The 14287-nt window shown below is 38.5% G+C and overlaps 3 non-coding genes across 3 annotated transcripts; all 3 read left to right on the top strand.

Moving 5' to 3' along the window:
• The first annotated feature begins 3095 nt into the window (after positions 1-3095).
• On the top strand, positions 3096-3172 carry LOC118908846 (small nucleolar RNA SNORD115). The gene has a single exon (XR_005023390.2). It is a non-coding gene; the product is annotated as a small nucleolar RNA SNORD115 (small nucleolar RNA).
• Positions 3173-6560: 3388 nt separating this feature from the next.
• Positions 6561-6627, top strand: LOC118908844 (small nucleolar RNA SNORD109A). Its single transcript, XR_005023388.1, has one exon. It is a non-coding gene; the product is annotated as a small nucleolar RNA SNORD109A (small nucleolar RNA).
• Positions 6628-13268: 6641 nt separating this feature from the next.
• Positions 13269-13334, top strand: LOC118908845 (small nucleolar RNA SNORD109A). Its single transcript, XR_005023389.1, has one exon. It is a non-coding gene; the product is annotated as a small nucleolar RNA SNORD109A (small nucleolar RNA).
• Positions 13335-14287: the final 953 nt, after the last annotated feature.

Here is a 14287-nt window from a genome sequence, read left to right as displayed (position 1 = left end):
GAAAGAATGGTCCTATTATCACTGAAAGAGCATGGATGAACCAAAGCCCGTAAGAGATGCAGTGCTGCACCTTAGAGGCTGCCCGAATGAGTCCGCCCAGACTGTGGTTCTGAGGAAGAACACTGTTTGGCTGCCACCATAGGACCGATCTAGGACACCCAAGAGTTCATAAGAGTCTATGACAAAACTCATGTAAACCTTGGCATAAAAAATTCCAGAGTCAGACTCTGGCAAGAGTATTTGAGTCTAAGTGCATGCATGAGTGGTATTGCCCTTGTAGAGTCAAAGAAGAGACTTTACATTGTAAGTCACAATGTAGGTGACAATCATGGGGCAGGAAGTTGCAGCTCCTCATCCCCACTGTAAAGCAAGGAAGCAACCAATCCCTTGAGGGAATCCCTTGAGGATCAGCTAGATCTATGGGGTTCCAAGTAGCCAAGATGTGTTCATTTCTTAGGCGTTCATTTAAGATAGATGTGTCTTCACAGGGCCATTCCTTCGCTATTCCTCTCTCTCGTGTCTTTCAGTTGGATGTTGTGTGAAGGGGGATGTCATTTTCTGAGCAATCCCAAGTGAGAAGATGCTTTCTTCGTAGATATGGGGCCTCAACATGAGTTAACATGGGGAGAACTGCCTGAGCAACACATGAATTTGAGACATTTTGGAAACCTAAAACATGGCTGAAAGTTGATTCTTCATGAGTGTCGCCCAAGGGAAATAAAAGAGTTTCACTTTGCCCTCAAATGGCAGACTCCGAAGGGAGGAAAGTTTTCCTTCATAGAACTTGGGCTATGTTTACATCTGTCTGTGCACAGGATGAAGCAAACAACTAAAAGATCCTAAAGGAACAGTGCTAGGGTCTGCATTGAAAGTCAAAAGCATCACTCCAGGGAAAAACCATGCACATGGCCTTGGGAGGCACAGATGCAGGAAGTCCCTCATCCCAGGAGGAATCTGGAACTAGGAAGATGGAGGACACTGGTGAGTATTTAGGGGAAGAATGGCCCCTGAATAAAAAGAGGGATTCAACATGTCAAATTAAGGAAGGGTGGGCTCAAGCTAATGTCTACTGTCTCTCACTGGGCCATGAATCTATCTGCATTCCCCAAATAGTGCCTTTACCATCCCATTTGGTGTTCTACAACTCTAGGAACATTGCCTTAAATGTTGGCACATTTAGGAGGAAAAAACATTTTGCAATGTACTGTTGAAAAATCCTCAGAGCACTGAGATCATGTCCATCATGGCATCGCATTTGCCCAAATTAGAGGAGTGGGCCTGTATATCCCAGAAAATGTACATATGGGTGACTGGGGTTATTAGCAGAACAGGCAAAAGAATTTTAAAGAGATGGTCTTGGGCCTGGCTTCAATTTCCCATTCATTGGAAATTCACTGGAAAACAGGTGCTGAGCACATATAAAGGCCTCCAGGTACCTGTTTTCTATAAAGTAATTTCCATGGGAATCCTTAGTGTCATTTTCTATGGTTTATGGGCAATAACTCAAGACCAACGTTCCATCTAGCAGACATGGTTCCCCATAATAAGGAAGGAGAGTAGATAGCTATCTATTCAGTAAACCACAACCTGAGGTTGTAACATGATAAAAGACATGTACATACTAGGCCTTGTGTGTGGAAGTCAATTATTGCTGCTCATTATACCCTGTAGTCCCAGGAGTTAAAAAGGCACTGTATGTTTTAATCATTTATTCAAATATGTGTGTCCTTGTGCCATCATCTATTTCTTCACTTATTTATAATTTTCATTTAAGTTTATTTATTTATTCATGCATTGAATCATTTGATTAGTTCAAAAGTAGGATGAATAAACCACTTGCTCAAATATGATGGAAGGAATATGTCGTTTAGATACTGGTCCTGTGTCCACTGAGAAACTGTCACGAGAGAAGATCCCACATAGGCCCGCTGCCACTGAGGCAATGCATGTTGCCCTCTGGTATTTGTACCCCTGGCATAAGCAGAAACTGAACTCCAAGTGAAAGCATTGTCAGGAGCAAGTACCAAGGTGCAAGCCGTGCGGATGAAGGCAGCCTTGAGGTTCTGTTAGGGGAATGGCAGCCCCTGGGGGGACCAGGCATTCAGCCTGTGGCCTGGGGTAAGGGTGGGCTCGATTTGATGCCTGGCGCCCCTCGCTGGCCTTGGATCCCTCTCCCTCTGCCACGGGTCACCTCCCTTGACACATTGGCTGTGCTCCTCACCTGGGAGCCACCGCCCTGCACCCTGGGAGGGAGAAGCCCATTGCGATGTCCTCTCCTCAGGGCCCTGCCAGCCTGTCCCTCGTGAGGTGGGGCTTGCCCAGGTTGCAGGACTGGGCCTGTGTATGGTGGTGATGGCTGTCCACGTGCAGACCTCTGGCAATGTTGGTGGGCTAGGAAGGGGAGCCCTGCAGCAGGCAAGACGGTGGTTCGCATGCATGAGCGTTGCTCGGGACGCCTTGTGCTGGGCGTATTTCCAGGCCCCCAGGTATCTGTTTTCCACACCATGATTTCCAGCGGGCTTGCCGGCCTCCTTTTCTGCTTTGGCCAGCGCCTTGCCGGAAGCCGCACGTTCACCTCATGGAGGGCGCCGTGAGCAGCCCTCCCTCCCTCCCGTGCAGGCCAGCCTGCGGGGTTCCGTGGACAGGACCAACGTGCCTGCCAGGCCGTGCACGCGCGCAGGCCCACCCGTGGCACACGCTGCATCTTTGCATCGCCGGCCTGAGGACGTAGGTCTGCCTTCCTCCGTGTCTGGGGCTCCTTGTTGACTGTGTCCTTCCCTGGCCCTTTGGCGCTTTGCTCCCCGCCTCCCGACGTGGCCTGGGTGAGCCCCGCGCCTCAGAGTGAGGGGGCGAGCGGGTGGTTCTCACAGTCCTGCTCCTCTCCCCCCAGGCGTGGGACCCGGGGGAGGGTCGCCGTCTGGGCCGCTGCCGCATCCCCCTCCCACCGCCGGGCCTCCCGCGTCCCCCTCCGCCAGCCGCCGGCCCTGCAGGGACCCCCGCAGCCTGGCTCTCCCGAGGACCGGGAACCCTCTCCGGTAAGCGCGGTCCGGGGCGGGCGTATGGACGCTTGGCGGGCGCCTCGGGGCGGGGGGGGGGGGTCGGTGACGAGAGCTCATATTGTCTTGAAGACGATGACCTAAAAACCATGCTCAATAGGATTACGCTGGGGCCCAGTGGAGGGGAGGGTCCCGGGGCAGGATGCGGGGGACCCTTGACCTGGGAGAGCGGCAGCGCCTGGGCCTGGAGGGGATCCCCGCGGTCCCCACTCGGCCTGTGGGGCTCCCCGGGGCCAGGACCTGCCCCTGTCCTCAATTTCTGTCCCAAGGCACAGTTCCACGCGGCACTGCTTTCTTCGGGCCGACCCTTAGTTCTTCCTCTCTTCTGAGCCCCCAGGTATCTGTTTTCTGCACCATGATATCCACGGGGCTTGCCGGGACCCATTTTCCTTGTCAGCCGGGTCCCCCCTCCAAGTCCGGGGTTCCTTGTGGCCGCCACAGTGTGCAGTGCCCTCGAGGGCGTTGTGGTAAGCTTTTCCTTCTGTACAGGCCTTCCTGGGGGTTTTCTGTTTACTAATCAAATATGCCTGCTTTGTCTTGGGTGCAGCATTCTACTTTTTAAAAATTTTCTCATCTTTATGTTTTTTCTGTTATTCATGTCTTCATCGGTATTTCCATGCTTAGGAAATCTCATGGATGAGTTGACATTCTCATGAGTGTGGAATGAGTAAGTCGTCTTGACAGCTCTCTTCGCTTCCTCTTCTCACACATGTGCCCCCACGAAGATCTCCATTCGGCCAGGTACTCGTTTATTCAAATTTTGTCCACCTGTAATATTTCTGCCCTTGGTATGTGAAGTACTCAGGTATACCTGAGATTCTCATGGTCAGAAATCCTTTGTATTTAGCAAATTTGAGCAGGTGAAGATATTTTACCATGGTGTCACAGTCTTATAGCTAGACTGCCAAACTTTCACAGTGCAATTTTTAATCCATGGATTGCCCTTAGTTCATTGTTTTATGGGGGCACAAATGCTAGGGGTCTTCTACATTACCATTTTGCTCTGTCTTATGTCTTTTTACTAAATGTGTGTGCATTTTGAATGACTATATAAAATTCTAGAATCCCTAATTGTTCTTTATTATAATATTTTTTCTTATGTGATTTCCCACATATTAAGACACTTTTGCCACCAGTTCCTATGCATTCTTTTAATGAGATTTAAAAATTTACTCCTAAAATGTGGGTCATCTGCTGTAAAATCATATGCTACGTTTTCTTGTTTCATCTTGTCACATTTTCTTGTGTATATATATATATATATATATATATATATATACACACACACATACTGTGCTTTTATTTTATTGTTGTATTATTATCTTGTGTCTAGGGAAAAAGAATTATTCAAATTATCATAGCATAAGTCCAGTTCTGGGAATGAATAGTCAATTTTATATTATACCATTTACTTAGCCTCATATGTACATCTTTATTCCTCTCTGTTTATAAATACATAACATAATTTTTATCTGGACTCTTCAGGTATCTTGGTGTCTTTATAAATGTTTATTTTATATTTAACAACTTTCTAAATGAATTTTGAGTCTTTATCCAATAATTGCTGATAATTTGTTCATTTAGCAGATGTAGTTGTTTATATTTTACATTTATTCATCAGTTATGTATATTGTATCTATTTCTTATTTTCATTTATTTGCTGTGAACACTTGTTTTTTTCAGTAATTGTGCTTTAAATAGAACTCAAGTGTTGAGAAGTCTTTAGATCAAGAAATTGACAAATGCTTTCTTTTCCTAAGAGACTTTGCATGGCTTCCAGAATGAAATATATTTTGTACAAGAGCAATGAGGAATGGATTTAATAAAAATCCAGATAATTGGGAATATTTTCATGTTAATGAAGTCAAGAAGTCATGAAATAGAATTGGCTTGCATGTATGTATTGAAATAAAGTTGTCCCTAGACAGATAAATCTGAGACTGGTGTAAGAAGATGATCCTATGAATCTCCATTAACATACATTTTCTCTAGTTAGGGAGTATGGATGGATCAGGCAAAAGGAGTATACATTGCATAGATTTGTCAGATGGATCTTAACATACTTTAATAATCTTTTAAATGATATAGCCAAAGTTCACCATTTACTCCTGATTCTTTGGTTCTGTCATATTCTGTAAGTATATCATCATTGAAAACAATCTCACTGCAATATCACATTATGCAGAGAAAAGGACCTCGGGCCACTTCTGGAATTACTGTTATACCCAGATTCCTGAAAGTCAAGTCAAATATCCACCTGTGCTGTTTGCACCTTAAGTTGAATACAAGTGGCAAGTCATTAAGAGCATTAATACGATGTGAGGAATGCTTATTGGCTGGTTGTGGTCCTGTCTGAATCAAGGGTAGGATGAGTACCTGAGATTGCTAAGGTCCAGCCCAGTGGCCTTCTCATAGGATTCTTGGTTTAATTGATGACCTCCTTAATAATCTCACAATACCCCTACCATGTGCCTTGCTGTTTCACATCATAAGGAATCTTTTACATTACAAGATATTTTCATAGCCTTTAGTGGGTGAAATAACACCTTAGAATTTTCTGTTAAGGAGACAACTGCTGTGTCACTTAATGAAGCACAGCTTGATAGAGAGGATTACTGGCTCTTTGCAAAGTATTCAGAAAGGAACAAGTGAATAAGTGAACTGACAAAGGTGACAAAGGATTGAGCAGATGTAATGTTTGTGGCAAAGGATGCTTGTACAATTAATTAGGATGGAACCAATGTTATGCTTCATTTTTATTAATTTAATACATTGTATGATCTAATCTATTTCCCTTGTGATGTTTTGCTGCAGGTCAAAAGCTAGAACAAGTTACTGTTCTTCTAAGTGAACAAGTTATTTTCAGGGAAGAAAGGTGAGCAGCCACCCTGGTGCTTTTGAAATTGTTAATGTGTTTTATGATCAATGATAGCAGTACTTCAAAGTCTTTGAGTTTAATCTTCCAGAGGCTCAAGGAAGAATATTATTATAATAGATATTCTTTCCTGTGAGTGTCCCTGTATGACTCAAGGAATCCTCATTATTGTTCCTTCCCTTTTTAAAATCTCTTTTTTTAAGTAACCTGAATAATGTGGGCCAATCATTGCCATATTTCCTTTTCTCACTATTTTTATTGGATGAAAATGATCTTGTAGTGAAATCTGAGTGTGCTATTGATTTCTTTATCTTTATCGGAAACATTCACAACACAAATGTCTCTACTTATATTTATAATATAATCATGCTTTGTATTATTTTTGCTACTTTATATATTGTTTAAAATTTTGGTTGATTAAGGGATTTCTTAATTTTCCCGACAGATTTTATCTTATTTTTTAGAACAAGCAAAGGTCACATTTTTAATGCTATGTGTGTATAAGAGTTCAATTATTCAGATACTAAATAAAATGTGTCCTCCTTTTTTTTTTAAACTGTTCTTTATTCAAGCCTGCCCAAAGTAAGCCTGGCTATAGAAATGCTTATTTGTTGGGAGGGTGCTCATCTGGATCAATGATGAGCACAACTGTCTGAGGATGCTGAGGGACTCATTCCAGATGTCAATCTGAGGTCCAGATGAGTGGCCCTTTAACAGGACAAATAAGACTCTCAGAGCCCGGCTCAATTTGGTGACCCCTCAGTGACATAATAACATATTGCCTCTGTTAGTATGCTTTTCCCCTCTCAGAACAGGGTATTAGTGTCTTATCTTATAAGGCAGTATGTACCTTTAGATATGATCAGTGATCCAAGCCTTGCTTCATTTTGCTCACTTTGAACAAATAGTTGTAGGCAGATACTTGTAGACAGGAAATACATTTCTGAGCAATGAATGAAGAAATGAAAAGATTGAATTAAAGGGACAAGCAACTGTGATGAGTACTGAAATTTTCATTCATGTTAGACTTAAATTAATATTGCATGTCTATATTAATAACAATGCAACTAAATTTTCTTTGTTTTTACTTTGGAATATTTTCTGAGACTGTCTTTGCTTTTCTTTTTCTGTCATGTTTTGCTGAGATAGAAGGGCTGGAGTACAGTGGTGAGTAGCTACACCAAGAGCCTTTGAAATTCATGTCATGTCATCTGTGCCAGGTGCTCAGGTCTCTATGTTCATCTTTTCAGAGGCTTATTTAATAATATTTTCACAGCGTGTTGTTTTCCTCATTGAGACTCTTACCAAGATCACCTACATTATTGAATCCTTATAGTTTCTTATTTTATTTTAATTCTCTTCTGCTTTGGTGGAAAAAAATGTAGGTTCTTAGAGGATTGTTTTTTGGCAATTTCATATTGGATCAAAAATTATTGTAGTGAAATTCAAATGTGTCAAAATATCAGATTTTCCTCATCTGTTTAATTATTGGGATTTCAGAAAACAGAATCCATTATTAATAAGGTCTTTGCGCTCACATGCATTATATTCCTGCTTCTACTTTAATCTTTGCAACATGGGAAGATATATGTAAAATACTGTTAAATCTCTCTAAGACTATGAAGTATTTGTATGATGAAATTTGCAATATTTCTTTTGAAACACAAAACAGTTCAATTTTTCTGTGTTAGGCTAAAATGGATATTATGCTAGATGTAGCAAATGGAGAGATATAGAAATACCACGTATGACATCATTATTTATTACTAAAACTTAAAATATGCATCACTAAAATGAGTGGTCCATATATGTCCCAACAAGCTATGTTTGAAATTTTGCATTACCTGGGACCCAGTGATTAATGCCATCAGGATAGGTAAACTTTTTCTTGACAAAGTTCTGTCACAGATCCTATCAAATAATGTTTACTTTTGTATTCATTTATTACATATTGTTTATTTCTTCATTTTTATCCTCTAGAACCATAGAAGATAACTCTAAAGAGTTGAGTAATAACTAAAAGTAGTCATAAATCAATTAGCTCTGGTAGTTACTGAAATGAACTCTGGAACCTCAATCATTTACAAACCTTTGATGGCATATGGATAGCAGGAACAATGAGGCATGTTGTTACTTAAAAAGTATATGTTCTCACAAACCCTACTTGTATATTTGTTATCATGCAATAGGGACTATTCTCTCACTCAGCAGTATAACAGCACATTGATGTAGCACGTATGTAGGAAATTGCCTATATTATTATACTACAATAGTGCATGACTCAGACATAGAAGCAGAATAATACTAGCATAATAGAGCCCTCCCTTATGACAGCCTTTTTCACCCAAATGCTGCTCCTTCTGAAAATGTATTTCATTTTTCACTTGACTTTTTTGTTTACAAAAATGGAATTATATCATTTTGTTCTCTTTGTGACTGCATCGGTTACTCAAGACTTTTTCTAGTCAGATGAATATTTTTTTTTGAAACATCAAATTCATTGTAAGTTTCTTAGTAATATGCTCTTCTTATTTTGTATGTCTTTTAGATATCAATATTTTCTGTTATCTTTCATTCTTGATTAATCTTGCTGGGAAGGTGTCAACCGTTATTTCAAATTACTGTTTCTGTTGTTTTTTCCAGTTGTATGTCTGCCTCTATTTTGCTGATTTCTGCTCTGAACCTCATTGATTTTTCCTTGGAAACTTACGCATTTTGACTTTTAAAATCTAGCTCCTTATGAAATATAATTTATTGATTTTCATTCTTCTTCCATTCTAATATATTGGTTTACTTTAAATTTCCCTGCAAGAACTTTTCAGTTGTATGGGCACAAGTTTGCCATTTTGCATCTTTTCTCTTACTCATATAAATATGTTTTCTAAATTCCATGTTGATTTATTTATTTATTTATTTTTATTTTGGTATCATTAATATACAATTACATGAGGAACATTATGTTTACCAGACTCCCCCCATCACCAAGTCCCCCCACATACCCTATTGCAGTCACTGTCCATCAGCATAGTAAGATGCTGTAGAATAACTACCTGTCCTCTCTGAGCTATACAGCCTTCCCCATGACCCCCCCCATATTATGCATGCTAATCGTAATGCCCCCTTCCCTCCCCTTATCCCTCCCTTCCCTCCCATCCTCCCCAGTCCCTTTCCCTTTGGTAACTGTTAGTCCATTCTTGGGTTCTGTGAGTCTGCTGCTGTTTTGCTCCTTCAGTTTTTATTTTGTTGTTGTTCTTATACTCCACAGATGAATGAAATCATTTGATACTTGTCTTTCTCAGCCTGGCTTCTTACACTGAGCATAATACCCTCTAGCTCCATGCATGTTGCTGCAAATGGTAGGATTTGTTTTCATCTTATGGCTGAATAATATTCCATTGTGTATATGCACCACATCTTCTTTATCCATTCATCTACTGATGGACACTTAGGTTGCTTCTATTTCTTGGCTATTGTAATTAGTGCAGCGATAAACATAGGAGTGCATATGTCTTTCTCAAACTGGGCTGCTGCATTCTTAGGGTAAATTCCTAGGAGTGGAATTCCTGAGTCAAATGGTATTTCTATTTTGAGTTTTTTGAGGAACCTCCGTACTGCTTTCCACAATGGTTGAACTAATTTACATTCCCACCTGCAGTGTAGGAAGTTTCCCCTCTCTGCACATCCTTGCCAACATTTGTTGTTTGTCTTTTGGATGGTGGCCATCCTTACTGGTGTGAGGTGATATCTCATTGTGGTTTTAATTTGCGTTTCACTGATGATTAGCAATGTGGAGCATCTTTTCATGTGTCTGTTGGCCATCTGAATTTCTTTGGAGAACTGTCTGTTCAGTTCCTCTGACCATTTGTTGATTGGATTATTTGCTTTTTATTTGTTGAGGTGCATGACCTCTTTATATATTTTGGATGTCAACCCTTTATCAGATCTCTCATTTATGAATATATTCTCCCATACTGTAGGAAGCCTTTTTGTTCTATTGATGGTGTCCTTTGCTGTACAGAAGCTTTTCAGCTTGATATAGTCCCACTTATTCAGTTTTGCTTTTGTTTTCCTTGCCCGGGGAGATATGTTCATGAAGAAGTCGCTCATATTTATGTTCAAGAGATTTTGCCTATATGTTTTTTTTTCTAAGAGTTTTATGGTTTCATGACTTACATTCAGGTCTTTGATCCATTTCAAATTTACTTTTGTGTATGGGGTTAGACAATGATCCAGTTTCATTCTCCTACATGTAGCTGTCCAGTTTTGCCAACACCATCTGTTGAAGAGGCTGTTATTTCCCCATTGTATGTCCATGGCTCCTTTATCATATATTAAATGAATGTATATGTTTGGGTTAATGTCTGGAGTCTCTATTCTGTTCCACTGGTCTGTTGCTCTGTTCTTGTGCCAGTACCAAATTGTCTTGATTACTGTGGCTTTGTAGTAGAGCTTGAAGTTGGGGAGTGAGATCCCCCCTGCTTTATTCTTCCTTCTCAGGATTGCTTTGGCTATTCAGGGTCTTTGATGGTTCCATATGAATTTTAAAACTATTTGTTCCAGTTCATTGAATAATGTTGTTGGTATTTTGATAGCATTGCATTGAATCTACAGATTGCTTTGGGCAGGATGGCCATTTTGACGATATTAATTCTTCCTAGCCACGAGCATGGGATGAGTTTCCATTTGTTAGTGTCCCCTTTAATTTCTCTTAAGAGTGTCTTTTAGTTTTCAGGGTATAGGTCTTTCACTTCCTTGGTTAGGTTTGTTCCTAGGTATTTTATTCTTTTTGATGCAATTGTGAATGGAATTGTTTTTCTGATTTCTCTTTCTGTTTGTTCATCATTAGTGTATAGGAAAGCAACAGATTTCTGTGTATTAATTTTGTATTCTGTAACTTTGCTGAACTCAGATATTAGTTCTAGTCCATGTTGATTTATTTTTGAGTATGGATTATTTAGAAAGACACTGTTTTCCAAACAGCTGGGCTTTTTCTATTTGTTTTTTTTACTGACTTCTAACTTAATTTCATATGATGAGAAAACATACTTTGAATTGATCTCATTACTTTGGAATAATTTTCTATCTCTATAATGGCCCAGGGTATGGTAGAATTTACTAAATACTCCATTTGTGTTTTTAATTATATTAGCATCATATCATTAATAAATATATAATTGTGGATTCAATGTTCTATACATGCCAGTTAGTTCCATTTTGAAATTGCCTCATCCATATCTGATGTATATTTACTAATCTATGAACTGAAAATAGATTTAGTGACAGAAAACCATGTGGGAGACAGTTATGGAAATAAGACACCTGGGTGGTTTCTGGAATGCTTGTAATATTTTTATATTGATCCATGTGTTGATTAGTCACTGTGATTGGATGGTGCTAGTTTTTAAGCTGTACAATTTTAATGCATGCACTTTTCTACATGTTACATTTCAAAAGAAAGTTTTAAATTCCCCATAAAATTAGTCCAAAAATTAACTAGTAATTTCCTAGGAATGTTGTCTAGTAGATAACATGTTATTTGGGATCTAATGATTGATGTCTTCAGGATAGGTTAAGAGTGTTCTCCTTTAAATACACACATTTTCAGTAAATCAGATATTATAGTAGCATTTAACAATGACAGCTATACAAGATTAGCCTTTCATTTCAATTATTTCAATAGTAACATGAATTGCAAAGCAAAATTTGTATACTGATATTCAGATACTCTAAAAACGTTACTATCTGGGTAAATCATGTAGGCTTCAATTTTATTGAATATAATGACATATTCTGATAATCAAACCTAGGTAGCAATGATAGGGAAAAGTTGATTACACTGATTTTGAAAAGTGTTAACAACAAAAAAAATGTTAACATGATGGAATTAATCAGGATGGCTTCCACAGCGGGAATTTTTAAGATTCTAATGTTATGTGTGTTTCTTTCCCGATAATTTGAGCAGATTTATATTTAATATATGAGACTTTCTTTTCACTCCTTTGTCTTTAGTCCTGACAATACATGTTTGAAGGTGAACAAATAAGAAAATAAATGTAACATTGTAAGTTATGGCCCCAAGTTGAGGTAGTAGATGAATCACACAGGATACAAAGAATTAATCTAGCATAATTTTTACTTAGCTTTATAGAAGTGATTAGAATGGGACATACATGTGTACATTATTACCATCTCATTTAAGGACCTAATAGCTACTGATACACACAATTTTATTTTGCACCAACTACCCTATGAGCAATTTAAGGCTTATTGAGATGAGAGCCAGGTGTGTGTTTGTGTGTATGCGTGTGTGTATGTGCATGAGTGTATTTGTGAACTTGACAAAGAGAAACAAGAACATCTGGTTGCCAGTGTGCTTTGTGTGTATATGATTAGGGTCATGTTGACTCAGCTGTACATATCAAATATGGCATACCCAACTCCACAGGTAAGCAATCCCGGTACACATAACAGGCTAAGGTCTCTTTACACACAGTATTTCACTATTTATCTTATGTCATATTTTCTAAGTATACTCTCTGCATGAAGATAAATCCAAGGTCATTTCTCCAGGCCAGCCTACATATGTGGTCAATTATTTACTTACAAAAAATGATAATTAGATTGAACAACTGTGGTAAAGCAAGCATAATGGAATAGAGATTGAAGTGTAAGTTCATGATGCTTTTGGTTGGGCCAAGACAACCCAGGAGAACATTGGAAAAAACATACAGCAAGATACATTTACAAGATATGCAAAACATACAAGCATTGATATGACTCCTTTATCTACAGAGTTTAGCTATTTTTTTTTTGCAGACTAGAAATATGGCTTGTTGTCCCTAAATAGGGAAGTTAAAGTTCTTATATATTAATGGAACCAGAAAAATAAAGAAGTGAAATGTAAGTGCAGATTGAGTAAAAATATACAGTTAGATCTAGTGACACAGTCAGTAGATGGGTGTTGCTTATTGTTCCAATGTGGGAAAATATTGCTTAAGATTCTGCAGAGAGACAAAGTCATTGAAATAAGTTTACATGGGGTTTGTTTTGGTGTTAACTCTTCTTACTCCAATAACCTAAGTGGCAAATCTTGAAGATCAATTCCTGTCACATTATTTATTATGTTCTAATTTTTGTGCATGTCAGCATTGCCATATCCTTAACTGTGCCATCCCCCTAGAGAGAAGTGGTTCTGTAGAAGCCTATGAGGTTGCCATATTGCCAGTTTTAAAAAACTAAAGCTGAAATGTTAACTGTATTGTTAATAAAAAATAACAACTCTGTAGGAAAGTACCCCAGTTAGAGAAATACTAGTTTGTCAAGAGCTTCCTTATGAAGATCAGTGGTGAGCATAATAGTCTGAGGATTCTGAAGAATTATTTCCCGATAGCAATCAGAGATACAACTAAATGTCCTTTGATAGGAAGAGAAGACTTTCAAAGTTGTTTTATGAGGTGACCTCCACAGTTATTTCCCATGCCTATATGCATGTGCTTTTCCATTCTCTCATTAAATTGCATTGTCATAATAGCTTCCTTAGGCAGATTTCATAGTTTGAGTTTCACATGAAAGAGAGTTCTGGTGTTTCACTTATTTTAAACTACTTATTAACTGTGAACAAGTATGTGCATGAAAACTTGAGTATAGAAACACATACAGAAAGAAATTAAAAAGTGGCCAAATGACTGTAATGTGGCTTATCAATGTCAATAATATTTGGAGATCATAAGGGAATACAGGACACTCAGGTGTTACATAATGACAATGGGACCAAATTGTTATGACTGTTATTTGTGCAGTTTTTCAATTGATAAGTATTTTTTATTTCTGTGATGGTTTTTGCAAATAGAATAGCTATAACTAATAACAGCACATCAGAGAATAGAAATAAGCAACCCCTTGTTCCTTTGGAATTCTTCATATGATGAATTGTGCCTCAATACATTTAAAATGATTAAAGTAAGATAAGCCATGTTAATTTAATTCAACAATAGGATGAAATTAGAAATCAATAAAAGGAATATCTCTTAAAAATCCTCCAAATATTTAGAAATTGGAATAAGCATTTCTAACTTACTAATTGGTCAAAGAAGATATAAGAAGAAAATTAAACAGTATTTTTAACTGAATAAATATAAAAACAGCATATCAAAATGTATGGAATGCTGCTAAAGCTGTTTAGGAGAAAATTTGTAGCACTAAAATATCTATGTTAGACAAGAAGAAAGATCTCAAAGATCAATGACTTTATTCTCCACCTTAAGAAACATTAAAAAGAGCAAATTAAACCCAGAGTAAGAGAAAGAAAAACAATACAGCTGAGAGCAAAATCATAAAATAGAGAGAATGAAATTAA

This window comes from Manis pentadactyla, chromosome 18 (assembly GCF_030020395.1).
Source record: "Manis pentadactyla isolate mManPen7 chromosome 18, mManPen7.hap1, whole genome shotgun sequence".
Taxonomy (NCBI): domain Eukaryota; kingdom Metazoa; phylum Chordata; class Mammalia; order Pholidota; family Manidae; genus Manis; species Manis pentadactyla.
The sequence above is the reverse complement of the archived record's forward strand: the minus strand, read 5'-3'. Positions and strand labels throughout refer to the sequence as shown.